General features: G+C 33.7%; 1 protein-coding gene across 3 annotated transcripts in view; it reads right to left on the bottom strand.

The window, feature by feature from the left end:
* ulk4 (unc-51 like kinase 4) overlaps positions 1-12561 on the bottom strand; it is a 277382-nt gene that overhangs the window by 34889 nt on the left and 229932 nt on the right. The window lies entirely within an intron of this gene.

Raw genomic sequence — 12561 nt, 5'->3', positions numbered from 1 at the left:
ATGTTAATTTATGTATTGATACATTTTTGAGTAAAAACATATGATTTTTAGCCACCAAAAAGCTTGCATCCTCTCATTTTTTAAAGAAAAGCACTAAATAGTTTGCTCGGTAAGACTCGTATTACTTAGCTGGGATTGTTTAACGTTCTTAAAGTTCAAACAATGGACCCTCTTCACGAGACATCAGCATCTTAATTCCTTTAAAGTTTTTAATATCTTGATTTAAAAAACAAACAAACTTATATACACTATCTGATAAAAGTCTTGTCGCTTATCCAAGTTTTAGGAACAACATAATTACTTGATTTTAGTTGATCATTTGGTATCAGAAGTGGCTTATATGAAAGGCAAAGACCTCTTTATTTATTTATTTATTTATTTATTTGACCAAAGTAAAATATGATCATTCCTTGATTTTTAATTATTTAATTAGGACAGTAAGATCTGACTTTGCTCAGACAAAAGTCTTGTCACTTAACAGAAATAATGTACAGTATAGAGTAAGTCATGCTTCAGTGGAAAAAGAATGAATATTGTGTCTGACTCCATCATGAGCTTGGAGGACTGCATCCATACATCTCTTCAATGACTCAAATCACTTATTAATAAAGTCATCTGGAATGGCAAAGAAAGCGTTCTTGCAGGACTCCCAGAGTTTCTTTGGATTCAACTTCAATGTCTCCCAGACATGCTCAATAAGCTTGTTTTAAAAAACCAAAATCATATTTTACTATTATTGAGAAAATAAAAGGCAAACAACTTGCGTTTCTGTGGTACCAGATAGTAAGTTGTTTGCCTTTTATTGGTGTTGTGATTCAAGTTTATCCTCAGCACTGCACATGTGCATTTGTCGAACTTCCTTTAGTTTCAATTAATTTTATTTAATTAATTTTGCTGTAAAAATGTACAATAAAAATGGAATTGTAATTGTATTTTCAATAGGAAATTGATTACTAGTAACAGTTTTAACAGTAAAATATTATTGAAGGGAGACAGCTGAAGAGCCACATGTGGCTTAAAAGTCGTATGTTCCCTACAACTGACTTAAAGGAATAGTTCACAAAAAACTGCCATCATTTACTCACCCTTTGCTTTTTGTTTGTTTGTTTTATTTCAAAAGAATGTAGAAAACCTGTAACAATTCACTTACATTGCATTTGTTTTCCTACTATGGACGTCAATGGTTAAAGACGGTTTCCAACATTCTTCAAAATGTCTTTTTGTGTTGTAATGGAAATGTATTTTTAGATGAGCTTTATATGTTAGAAACTTGTCTAAGACTCATTATTACATGTGTGTGTATCTGTGTTCTCCATATGTTCATCATAAAACCTATGCGTACATTTTTATAGATATCTATATTTCTTTAGGTGAAAGCTTTTTCATTATCCTAAGAAGGATGTGTGGTTGTTATGAGCATATCGCACGAACAGCAGAAGACGCCTGACGTAATTGTAGATGAGGCATTATTGGGAGTTGACCTCGTAAGCAGTACAAACCAGATAAAAGGGTGAAAACACTTGACTTCAGTATCTCACTCTGCAGAAACTGTTGTTGCTGTATGACTGTGATCTTCTTTATAAAGAATAAAACTTGTAAAAGACATCCCGGGTAAGACTTTGTTTATTGACCACTGAGAGAGCCTCCTTAGAGAAAATAGCCACAACAGTGTTCAACAGAAAATAATATGGCTTGGAACAAGTAAAGTCTAAATAAATGTTTTATTTCTAAATAAATACAGTTTCTTTTCTTTTTCAAATATTTCCCAAATTTTTCACAGTATTTCCTATAATATTTTTTTCTTCTGGAGAAAGTCTTATTTGTTTTCTTTCAGCTAGAATAAAAGCAGTTTTTAATTTTTAAAACTATTGTAAGGTCATTATTATTAGCCCCTTTATTGATTCTCTACAATCACTATACAATAACTTGCCTTATTACCAGAACTTTCACAAAAAAACCTAATTAACCTAGTTAAGCCTTTAAATGTCACTATAGGCTGAAAACTAGTATCTTGAAAAATATCTAGTCATATATTATTTACTGTCATCAAAGCAAAGATAAAAGAAATCAGTTATTAGAAATGAGTTATTAAAACTATTATGTTTAGAAATGTGTTTTAAAAAAGGTGTTTTAAAATCTTCTTCCCATTAAACAGAAACTGGAGAAAAATATACAGGGGGGCTTATAATTCAGGCTGACTCCTCTTTCATTTCGGGGTGAATATATGCAATTATGCAGTCAAAGTGACCGTAATGCACATCAATAGCCAATATCAATAGTTAAGAGCAAAAGTGATGAAGCAGCAAACCTCTATTCTGAATATACTCCAGGATCAATAGAGAAGCACCAGTCAACAGTATGCTTAAACACATATTACACTATACATAAGTTCAAGTGCTACACCTAAACATAGAGGGAAAAAAAACTCAGCACATTATGTACATCTCCCTCTAATTCCAGTATGAGAGACACAAAGGCAGGTGGAGACAGTAGAAGACAGACAGATAAAAGGAGAGACGGTGTTAAAACAACAGAAGTGTTGTGATCTGGCTCGATGACACTAATGAGGCCTATAATAGCTCTTGATGGAGGGAGAAGATCCTGCGGGGCAGAGACGAGGGTGGCTGATCAACGGAGAGAGAGAGAGAGAGAGAGAGAGAGAGAAATGAGGCTTCCACACAAGCAGATAAAATGCTGAAGAGCACATTACACTGTAGATGATGAAATACCAAATAAAGAAGGGTATAGAAAGACAAAGAGAAAGCGAGGAAGGGGAGGAAAAAGTAGATGGGGATTGGGGATAGCAGATCAGTAGTGCACTTTAGGTTTTCTGTGTATTTTACTAGCAATCATTCACAGTGCTCACCATAAATGAGTACACCCCATTTTCAAAATCAATATTTTTATCCATTTCTCAGTGAATATAGGCAGTGTATTTTGGAGCGTTTAAACAAAACAGATTTATTAAACAGATATATTTATTCAGATAATATTTTAGTCACCAAACATATTTAGAAATCGAAAGATAATACAATTAAATACAAGCAAAATATTGCAAAGAATAATTATAGCCTACAGAATTTCAACTCAATTAAAAAAAAAAAAATTCTTCTACTGATTTTTCCTCCTTTTTAAAATTTAATATTTTTCTAGAACATATAGATTTGGCTGTACTAGTTTTTGGACTGTTATTGTAAGTTATTTTGTTAGATAAGCTCCAGATTTGGCTTCAGTACTGACTATTCTAATGTATATGCACTAATATGATATTGTATAGCTTCCTATTAAAACTATGAATTTAAAAGATAGATTTGTGAGGGGTGCACTTATTTATGCTGAGCACTGTATATGAAGACAATGAAGTGGGAAACCATTTTGTAAATCTGGTCTGATCACACTAAAGATCACACATATAATGCTTTCCTTGTGGTTTTAATTAGAGATTTTGGGTCGGCGGTTTCACCAAAAAGTCTAGCATTTTATTTCATAGTAATAATACAGTATATTTAACATTATAGTTAATTTAAATAAGTGGTTATTCCAGAAAATCAACAATAGAGGTTAGAATAAATAACTTTAAATACTTTAAGGACTTCACTTTTTGTTCTATTATTCAGACTTTGTTAAATATACAGTAGGGAAAATAAGTATTGAACATGTCATGTTTTTTTCTGGGAATAATATTTCTAAAGAAGTTGTTGCCATGGAATTGAACCAGATTTTGGTAAAAACCCAAACAATACAAACATAAATATAAAACAAAACAAAAAATATCTGAAAAATGTGTTATGTTTAATAACAAAAAAATGACACGAGGAGAACGTGCTGAACTACTGAAATGTGTTTAACACTTTATATAAGTCTATTTTTTAATGATGACAGCTTAAAGACACCTCTCATATGGAGAGGGGTCTGGATGCAGACCTGGTGCAGTGCAATCTGAGCTGCATCTAATGCTTTTTAATGCGCTCACCTAACCCTACCCGTCACAGTGACATCACTCACTCCATTGAGTGCATTGAGTCTGAGATTGCATAGCTGAGTGATACAATCGCAGCTTGCATCATGAAGGCTGCATCCAGATACTATTGCTAATATGGAGAATGAAGTCACATGCATTGCTCAGGCGTGTGTAAAACACTTCAACAGTGTAAAAATATTGATGGTTCTGTGGGTCTCCTCTATTAAATCAGAGCTTTATTTTGTATTTTCTATTAGATTCTGGTCAGTTGATTGGCTGGGCCATTCTACAGCTTGATTTTCTTTCTCTGAAAGCATTTGAGAGTTTCCTTGGCCCTGTTTTGGGTCATTGCTGAAATGTCCACCCTGGTTTCATCTTCATCATCCTGATAATGAAGATGTTGGACTGAAGCAGCTGATATTCATTTACACTGAGGAAGGGCAGAGTGTTGCTGAAGAACTACTGAGAGATTTCAGCTGCTGTCTGGGCTTTTACTGCCTTTCTACACTTTCCTTTCTTCATGTGTTCAACACTTATTTCCTGCGTCATTTCATTTTATTACTCATAACTTCATTTGTAAACTAATTTGTTTTGTTTTCTGTATATAGGATTTCTTTGGTTGTTACCAATATCTAGGGAAAACTTCAAGTCAACGTCACATTTAAAAATATGTTTTCAGAGAAAATGGTGATGTGTTCAATACTTATTTTCCTCGCTGTAGTAGAAACATAGGACTTTTGGCACTTTTTTTGTTTTTGCTCAGCTGGTGACAATATATTTTCTGTTTTTGTATGTGCATGTTTTTTAAGTGTTAATTTAAGGGGTTTTAAGTGTTAGTTTAGAGGTTAATTTACAGTGTGAGGTTTATAATTTATATTCCCTGGAAATGTTAGATTTTCTCAATAAATTAAAGGCTTGTCATTTTATGACCCCTAATGATGTTTTGTTCCTAAATAAAACCAATTGTTTTTCCTTTTCTCTCTTTTCTTTTTTATTAATGCAACAAAGTAGCCCCTAACGTTCTCATGCAAAAGGCACTAGGACCCAGCGGGAGGCTGTTTGGGTGTGATATTGCAAGAAAAAAAAGTATAAACATATTGGTGACGTGCAGTTCAGTCAATAAGTCAATCAACTAACTCATTTTTTTCAGTGCATTGATTGTTCATTTAAAGAATAACAATGTGCAGTAGCAAAATAAACACTGTAAATCTTGATTTCACCGACTTTTACTGAGGGATATTGTACACTGACTTATTCTGTACTCACAATCGCAGTTTCAGAGTTTAGCTAAATCACTTGTAAAATTTGACCTTAGATTGCTGACCCGATCTTACTACGAGCGCTCCAATCAACACTTCCCTCATGATCATGTGAGTTAGCCATGCCCACTTACATGTTAAGGTATACATACAGTAAAACTTCAATTGTGGTTAACAATTTATTCGGCCGTACCAAAAAATGAGGTATAAATGTTACAAAAGATCATTTATTTTAATCATGCAAAAAGTATCGCCGCAAACAATGTTTAGATATAAAGAAAGCAGCAATCATGTTTTAATTGCTGTCAATGATTTCACACTGCTGTAGAAGTGTGTGAAACCGAGAAGCGATGGTGGAGCCATTCTAAACACAGAGCGGTAATATAACCTTAACTAAAGAAGATTTCTCTCTCTGTCTAGACTGGATTCCTCATCTGAAGCTCAGAGTAACTTGAGGTCTGTGTGCTTTCTCATGAGAAGGGGGAAAATGATGCAATCAATGAAAGGATAGCAACATGACGAGCAAAACCACACTGCCAGTGTGACAACACTCCTCTGCACTGATTGTTCCATAAACTTTACAATGTCAGGCTTCCCACACATTTGAGCAATTCATATATACCCACCCACCCACACACACACACACACACACACACACACACACACACACACACACACACACACACACACACACACACACACACACACACACACACACACACACACACACACACATACATAGAGTTGAAGTCAGAATTATTAAAATTTTCAAATATTTTCAAATATTTCCCAAATGATGTTTAACAGGGGAAAGTATTTTTCACAGTATTTCTGATAATATTTTTTCTTCTGAAGAAAGTCTTATTTGTTTTATTTCGGCTAGAATAAAAGCAGTTTTTATTTTTTAAAAACCAATTTAACTGAATAGGACATAGTATTTCTAGCTCCTTTGAAACTGAAAATATTGTATGTTTGTCTTTCTTTTGTTGCATGCTTTTTTTTTTTGTAATTTATTTTTATTTACATCTGCGGCTGCTGTGGTTTTGTTGTTGTTTTTTGTCTCTTAATAACCGCTGCTGTCACTGAATGTTCTGTTCTGTAAAATGTTTTAATGTATAAAAATAAAGTAAAAAAAAAAAATTAAGCTAATATGCAATATTTCTTTTATTGTCTACAGAACAAGCTACTGTTATACAATGCCTTGCCTAAATAACATAACTTGCCTAATTAAAGTTAAGCTGAATACTAGTGTCTTGCAAAATATACATGAAAATATTATGTACTGTCATCATGGCAAAGATAAAAGAGATCAGTTATTAGAGATTAGTAATTAAAACTATTATGTTTATGCTAATTTGTGGCTTATTTATATCCAGAGTGTCTAATTAAAAATGTTTCAATGATTTTGGAGATGGGAATTGACTTCAAGTGTGTCAGCAATTGTTTAGCCACTCATTCTTAGCCGAGAGCATCCTTCTGACGGACACTTATTCTGGATTCTGATCGATGACTCTTCAGTGTTCTGTTATAGAAATATAATTCATTTTGGGTATATTTAAAATTCTGATATGTGAGCAAGATCCTCTAATATGTCATCCCCAGGACTTTATAATGCATATGATTTGTTTTTCTAAAGTAACATTTTTGAATTAGCAATACCTTTCATCTGGCTGCATCATGGTCAACTTCAGAAATTAATTAATGGAAAAAGAAAGTAGTTCTTCAAAGTCCTCACACAAAAAAAAAAAAAAAAAAAAAAAAAAAAAAATATATATATATATATATATATATATATATATATATATATATATATATATATATATAAATAAAACTAGATATTGCTTTTAATAGTATCTTATTATGGCTATCAATTATATATTTGTCTTTTTCCTCTTTGTTATTTTCAATGCAAATTTTTGTTACTTAAATACAACAACAAAATATTTTCAAACTCTTTCGAACAGATTATTAGGTTTTATTTATTTATTTTTTTGTTCTCACTCGAATGCATCTATTCGGTTTTTGTGTTCCTAAGCTTAACAGAAACAAGTGATTGAAAATTCAGTCATGCACCATATTGAATATACATTTCGATTTATATACGCTTTCAAATTTAATTAAATTCAAGTTTGCCACAAGAATTGTTCCAAAGCAATTTTACAAAAGGCAAATATTGAAGTTACAGTGTCCTTTTCAAAAAGCTGACGCCTACACTACCTACAAGACAAAAGTCTTGTAGCTTATCCAAGTTTTAGGAACAACAAATAATGACTTGACTTCTTGTTGATCATTTGGCATCAGACGTGTTTTATATGAGTCAAGGCCTCTATTACGCTTATTTTACCAAAATAAAATATGATCATGTCTTGATTTTTAATTATTAAATTAGGACAGAATATAAAGTCATGCTGCAGTGGAAAAATAATGAATCTTGTGTATGATTCCCATGAGCTTGGAGGACTGCATCCATACATCTCTGCAATGACATCACTTATTAATAAAGTCACCTGGAATGGCAAAGAAAGCGTTCTTGCAGGACTCCCAGAGTTCATCAAGATTATTTTATCTTTAATCCCTCCTCTTTCATCTTCTACCCCAGAACATCAATAATGTTCATGTCTGGTGACTGGGCTGACCAATCCTGGAGCACCTTGACCTTCCTTTCTTTCAAGAACTTTGATGTGGAGGCTGAAGTATGAGAAATAGCGCTATCCTGCTGAAGAATTCACCCTCTCCTGTGGTTTGTAAGGTAATAGGTAGGCCCACACGGAATTTGCGCGCGCAGAATTCCACAGAATTCTGCAGATTTTCAAATCATTAATTCTGTTTATTTACTTGAGTAAATGTGTGTAAATCTAAATTTATTTAGTTTTTTAAATTAATTACAGCAATATTAATGACTAATGTGAAAATGTTCACCTGATTTATGTACAATGCAGTTTGTAAAGTAATATTTTCTGTCTTTTAGAAGATATATTACATGAGAGACTTGCTTTGTTTACCAAATAAAGTGAATCTAATTAGATTTGCATTTTAAACATTAAATAAAAGTTAAAAAGGTATTACTTTTTATTTCACTAATTAAGGTTTTAGTTACGATACTCCTAAAATAATTCCACAGAAATCCGCAGATTTTTACCAAAATTCTCCGTAGCATTAGCAAAAAACGTCCGCAGATTCTTTCTGGCCCTGGTAATGGGCAACACAAATGTCTTGATATCTCAGGCTGTTGATGTTGCCATCCACTGCAGATCTCTTGCACGCCCCCATACTGAATGTAACCCCAAACCATGATTTTTCCTTCACCAGACTTGACTGAATACTGTGAGAATCTTGGGTCAATGTGGGTTCCAATAGTCTTTCTGCAGTGAGTGATGATTGGGATGCAGTTCAACAGAAAAATCTGCCTGCTGTCACTTTTCCAAATGATCATATAAAAGTCAAGTTGTTATTTGTTGTATATTTGTTGGTGTGCCTTCAGGAACAGGGCTGGGAAAACTGTCCTAGTCAGCTAAACTTCCACCATTTAAACGTTCCCCTTTATTTTTTGTTCTTATTTTGAGTTCTGCCAAAATCAGCACAGAACCTCCTCAAAAACACTTTTTAGTTTCTCTTCTTGACTCTTTTATGTTTTGCCCTTTAATTGCTGCTTGAAGCTATATTTACTGTTTTCATGACTATTTTCTGTGCCAGCGTGATTTCTAATAACTAATTAAAACTAATCACCGCTGACTGATGAAGTCATTCTTTAAAGATAACTTTGAAATAAATCAAACCCAGATGGAGAAAAAGTCAATTACATTCTCTGCATGGTGAAATTTAATTACCATTGAAGCTAAACAAGTGAAATATTACTTATAAATGAATTATTCAACTGCGCTAATGTGAATTCCCTGATATTTTATGCTTTTCTTGACAGTAGGAACATTGGTTGCTTTAATGAATGTTACTTTTTACAGGATGGAGGTGCTATTTCAGCAAAAAAGGGAGAGGGAGAGCACACAAAAGCTCCTAGGAATCAGAGTTCATGTTTCATCTGAGTGTCCCAGCAGTGTGAGTTTGGGTTTGTGGCTGGCCAGTGTGTGAGCGATTTGTTTGGATGAGGTCACTCGCTTCTCTCTGGAGTCTGTCAAAGCCAACAGCTCCTCTCCAAATATCTGCAGTGTTTGAGCACAGATGAAGTCATCAGAACACTGATGACTCAAGCACAGACTGGGCAAGGGGCACACACTATAAACGCTCGCACACACATATCCCAATGGACACATGACACTCATATATTTTCACAAAACCCCAAATTCAACAGTTTTACAAAATAGAAATAAAAACATTGCAGAACTGTATCCCCAATCCCCTGAATACAAACACACACATACACACTGTAAACATATCAGCTGAACAGCTTCCGTACTTTGTGATTCGCAGTTTTTTCTCCTGTTTATTTACTGTCATGAATTGCATTATGGGACATTGATCTCTGCTTGTTGATTTTTGATGTCGAAAATAAAACTGCAGTTTAACAAAGTCACTTTTAGGGTGCTTTCACACCTGTGGTTTGGTTTATTTGGTCCAGACCAAAGGCAACAAATGATACATTGTAGCATTTTCATTGTAACAGCACGAGTGCAAATCACATTGTAAATGGTAAAGGAAACCATGTGTTTGCGCACTTTTCACGTGCTTTTATACACAATATGTGAACAGACTTGGATTGGGTTTCGTCATCGTGACCGCAGGTCAGAATAACAGCATTAGTGAGGAGATTGTAAATTAAAAGGGTGTATCAGGTCACCAGAGTGGCTTTTTGGTTTCTTTTCTTGTCCATCCCAGCCACTAGCACCCCATCTGAATTTATAGCATAGGAGTAATGTAGTCACATGTATTCTGGCCGCATTAAAACCAGAGAGAGTTAACCAACTTGTCTTTCTTTCTCACAATTTGTAACGTCGTAATATGTATTTGAATAATGATGGTGGGTTCCTTTAATTGAAAGCTCAAATTTTATTATCATAATTATTTGTTTTGTTGGGTTTTCTGTTATTACTGACATCTTATATATGTTGATCTGTCTTAACGTTTGCCTGCCATTGCATTCTCTTTGTAACATTTAATTTATCAAGTTTAAGAGTCTCTTTTACACTAATGTTTATTTTTCTTATAAGAAATAAAAGACATTATCATTTTGTTTAGTTTTTTTAACCATTAAAACTATTTGCCTTAGTAATGTAAACAAAAAAAATAAAAATAATGAAATTAAAAAAATCTACTGGACTTTATTTCTAAATAGATTGTTAAAAAAACATTCAATAAATAATTGACACTGAATAATATGAAACATTATATTGTGATAATGTTTTGCTGTATTGCCCAGCTCTACGCCAAACTATTAAATATGTAAATAAAAGTCACTTTCTCAAACTTTAAGATTAAGATTAAATTAAGACACACACTCACATAAAAAAACATGAATCACAAAATAAGGAAATATGTATTTTTATAAAGTGTTGAATACCCTGTAATAGGAATTAATGACATACAAGCATTAAAATAAAGTAAATGAATTAAAAATTGAGATGAATTTTATATGACGTATCCTGATTTTTTTTAAACGTTGATTTTTTTATTACTCAACATATTTAATAGTAATAATGCTACATTTTCCTAGCTACGTCAAGCCTTAAAATATTTGATTAAGATGTCAGAATAAATCCTGACAATCCTGACAAATGAAATAAATCACATCTTGGTGTGATTATGTAAATCGTCTCTGCCTTGTGAATTATAAAATAAAGATTTCACATTAATCGTGACGGCGGCGGTCTCGCCCATCATAAATAAGAATGATCAATGCCACGCTGACTTTCACACAGTTGATCCTAGTGTGATGAACGTAAACACCCCTGCTGTGTTATTTTCATCCAGACCGATGATTTAGACTTCGTCCTTGTTGATATTTGGACATTCCCCCATAATCAACAGATACATGCAAATGAGAGGATCAAGACGGGAAGCGGGCGCAAGCGACTGCTATCTTCAAGACTTGTATGTAAATGACTAACTAATTTCATCCCATTTAGGAAACAGAAAGAAATCATCAGTCGTGAGGATCTGGGTGCTGTCAGTCTCGTTCTGTATGTCTCTGTAACCAACCTCTCAACGACCCAGAAGGCCACACCGCACAGGAAGCACAGTTCATGCCCTTCTACTACACACACTATCCAATATTAAAGAGCGGGTTCGATCTGCCACACACAGACACATCACATATTGAGCTGACACACTGACTCTGACAGCATCAGAATCTAAAATAAATCAAATAGTAAAGAGAGAAAAAATAAAAAAATCTTGCACCTTCTGTCTCTAGTTGCACAGAGAGACCGTGTGTATTCATAAATATACTAATAATATTAATAAAATAGGACAATAAAAAACTAAATTACTGCAAAATCATAATATTAATACATTTGTATTTACTTCATCCTACTTTTAGTGCAATATAAATCTATAGCTACTAAATAAATACCTAAAAAAATTGGCAACGAGTGTAAAAGATCTGCAAAGGTCTCCTAAGAGACAAAATCGATTCTGAACTGTCTAAAACTTTTTACTTTCTGCACAAAACACAAAAAAGTTTGCACAAATTAGCATAATGCCAGTCAGTGCTCTGCAGTGTTCTTGTGAACACTGTAATGTAGCTTATAGGTCTGGAAAAGTTTTGTTTTTACCATGGTGAGGAGAGGACATGAGCGATTTGCATGCAAACTGTGAGGATGTTATGACTAAAGCTCAATTTAGTATGATACAGCATACATAGTCGGTACGACTGTTAGCATTTATACTTCGGCACACCTCCAAATTGCTTGTAGGCAGAGGGGTTACAATTTTTATTGCCAGTTTTTAAGTTAATACTGGAAATGCGTTCAATGCTACTGCAGCAGTAGTTCAAACTTTCATGGTTGATTAAATTTAATTGAAATTGCAAGAAAGTACTGGCCTGTGACCAGTAGTAAATCTCCTCTGAAAGCCAGAGGGCGCTCTCTCTCGTGGAAACTGCAAGTACGCCACAAAAAAAAAAAAAAAAACACAGGAAGTCAAACACAGCAGAGGATTTTTCTTCTTTTATTGATTCAATGTGACTATTAAAGAGGTGGTCTAGAGTGTATTTTAAGGCTTGGTTGTGTTTATAAGATTCAACGATTCAAAGCTTGTAGAAAAATCACGTAATTTTTTTCATATATCTTACTTTGATTTTATTCAGCTACCTAGCTAACATGAAAATGACTGTCATGTTTCCTAGTTCCTCTGAAAGGCCCGCCTTCAAGAGGCTCTGATTGGTCAGCT

Source organism: Danio rerio, chromosome 16 (genome assembly GCF_052040795.2).
Source record: "Danio rerio strain M-AB ecotype USA chromosome 16, GRCz13ab, whole genome shotgun sequence".
Taxonomy (NCBI): domain Eukaryota; kingdom Metazoa; phylum Chordata; class Actinopteri; order Cypriniformes; family Danionidae; genus Danio; species Danio rerio.
This window is presented reverse-complemented; position numbering and strand designations above follow the sequence as displayed.